Source organism: Canis lupus, chromosome 6, assembly GCF_011100685.1.
Source record: "Canis lupus familiaris isolate Mischka breed German Shepherd chromosome 6, alternate assembly UU_Cfam_GSD_1.0, whole genome shotgun sequence".
Classification (NCBI taxonomy): Eukaryota; Metazoa; Chordata; class Mammalia; order Carnivora; family Canidae; genus Canis; species Canis lupus.
The window spans coordinates 64,133,775-64,136,401 of record NC_049227.1 but is presented as its reverse complement, the minus strand read 5'-3'; the positions used below and the strand labels follow the sequence as shown (position 1 = coordinate 64,136,401).

At 40.9% G+C, this 2,627-nt stretch overlaps 1 pseudogene; it reads left to right on the top strand.

The window, feature by feature from the left end:
- Positions 1-241: 241 nt before the first annotated feature.
- Positions 242-812, top strand: LOC100683726 (annotated as a pseudogene).
- Positions 813-2,627: the final 1,815 nt, after the last annotated feature.

Sequence of the window (2,627 nt, the reverse complement as noted above, 5' to 3'; positions counted from 1 at the left end):
AGGCAGTGTTAAGAAAATGAGAAGACAACCCAGAGACTGGGAGCACACCTTTGTAAAAGACACATCTGATAAAGGACTATTACCCAAAATATACAAAGATCTCTTAAAACCTGACAATATGAAAATAAACAACCTAGTTTAAAATGAGCCAAATACCTTCACACCTTCACAGACATCTAACCAAAGAAGACCTAGAGATGACAAATAAACATATGAGTTCTTTGCCACGTTGGGTATGGGAATGAAGACCAGTCTCAGCAACTAAACTATTCCAGAAAATGTCGACATCCCTCGGAAGGGATACACAGTTACTGTGAAGATTCCCAAAGAACCCTGCAGAAGGACTTCAAGCACATCACTATAAAACTCAGTCTTCTTGGATAGAAAAAGAAGAGGCTCTGGCTGACAAATGGTGGAAAAACAGAAAGGAATTGGTTACTGTTCACATTTTCTGTAGTCATTACAAAATATGATCAAGGGTGCTACACGGGGCTTTCTTTATAAGATGAGGTCTATGTATGCTCACTTCCCCATCAACGTAATTATGCAGGAGAACACGTCTCTTATTGAAGTCCAAAATTTCTTGGATGAAAAATACATCTTCAGGGTTCAGATGAGGCCAGGCATTGCTTTTGTTCAGTATCCAGTGCCCAGAAAGATGAGTTAATTCTGTAAGGAAACAACATTGAACTTATATCAAACTCAGCTTCTTTGATTCAGCAAGCCACAACAGTTGAAAACAAGGATATCAGAAAATTTGGGGATGGATCTATGTCTCTGAAAAAGGAATAGTTCAGCAGGCTGATGAATAACTTTTAAGTTAAGGAACAGAAACAAAAATGGTAGATGATTCCTGAGACCTATGTGTGATATATTAAAGATATAATAAATGCTCTGTATTTTTTTAAAAGGATATGAAAAGATACTCCACATCATACGTCATCAGGGGAATGCACATTAAAAGTACAATGAGATACTACTACACACCTGTCTAGAATGGCCAAAATCAACAACACTAAATGTTGATGGGTGTAGAGCAACAGGAGCTCTCGTATATTAGTTGTGAGAATGCAACATGTAAAGTCACTTTGGAACACAGTTTGGCAGGTTCCTACAAAACTAAACATATTCTTACCACATGATCCAGCAACTGTGCTCCTTGACATTTACCCGAAAGAATTGAAAACTTATGTCCACACGAAAGGCCACATACTATATGTATGATTCCAACTACATGTCCTTCTGGAATAGCAAAACCATGGATATGGTCATGTCCAGGGGCTAATGTGGAGAAAGGGATGAATAGGTGGATTGCAGAGGATTTTGACTGAAACACTCTATACAATACATGTCATTATACAAGGGGGCGGGGGGCGGAAGGATGGGCAAATGGGTGAAGAGGAGTGGGAGATACAGGTTTGCTTCCAGTTACGGAATGAATAAATCATGGAAATAAAAGGTGCAGCGAGGGAATACAGACAATGGTATTGTGACAGGGTCGTGTGGTAACAGGTGGTAGCTATACTTCTGGCGAGCATAGCATGACACAGAGAGAAGTTGAATCACTATGTCACCTGAAAGTAATGTAATATTGTGTGTCAAATGTTCACACACACAGAAAGTGAGCCCTAATGTAAACCACAGACTTTGTATGATGATGATGTGTCAGTGCAGATTCACCCATTGTAACAAATACGCCACTCTGGTGGGGGATGTTGATAATGGGAGAAGCCATGCATGTGGGGGGGCAGGAAGGTATATAGAAAATCTCTGTACCCTCCTCTAAATTTTGCTGTGAACCTAAAATTACTCTAAGAAAGTAAAGTCTTGAAGGAAACTCAGGGGTTGGCAGAGATCTCCTGGATATGTCACAGCATTGCCTTCAGGGGGACATTATGGGAGTGATTCTGGGCTGAGCAGGAGAGGTTAACTGCCAAGACCAAAGAATAGGGGACAAAACATGGTGAGTATGGAAGAAGGAAGAAGAAGGAAGCCGCTAGTTGGAAGAGTTTCTAAACCGGAAGAACTAGCAAGATGACAAACCGGGGAGAGAAGCTAAGACTTAAACTGGATTCAGGGTGAGGTGCTGGGGCTTCTTAGTTGGGTTCCATTATCACCTCAGAAGTATAGAGCACCAGTCTGAGTAGTCTGAGTATTCCTGTCCTATGTGGCTCTTGGGTGCCACCTGTCCCTTGAGACAGCTAGATGTGTCCCTGAGAAGGAAGGAGAACACCAAACATATCAAATTCCACCCTGAAATACATTTTTGGAATTTTATCTCATTCTCTGAAAACTTACCAGACAACGTCCATTTCGGTAATGTCATTAAATGATTTCTTCAACAGGCAAAATTCATAATAGTAGGATTATAAAGACAATTACAGAAAACTTGGACAAGTTGTCTAAACAGAAAATTGTTACTAAGTTCTTACTCAGCCAACATCTGCTGACGTCCTACGGTTAACGTCCAGTAGACGCTGACCTTCCAGCGCTCAAAGGTTTCTGTGACTATGGCAGGTACAAGAGTTTCAAACTGAAGGCTAAGTGTGTCCACGGACTGACTTCCTTCTGGCCCTGAACTGACTTTCCGTGACTGACTTAGCAATATAACGAGTGGTAATAATGTG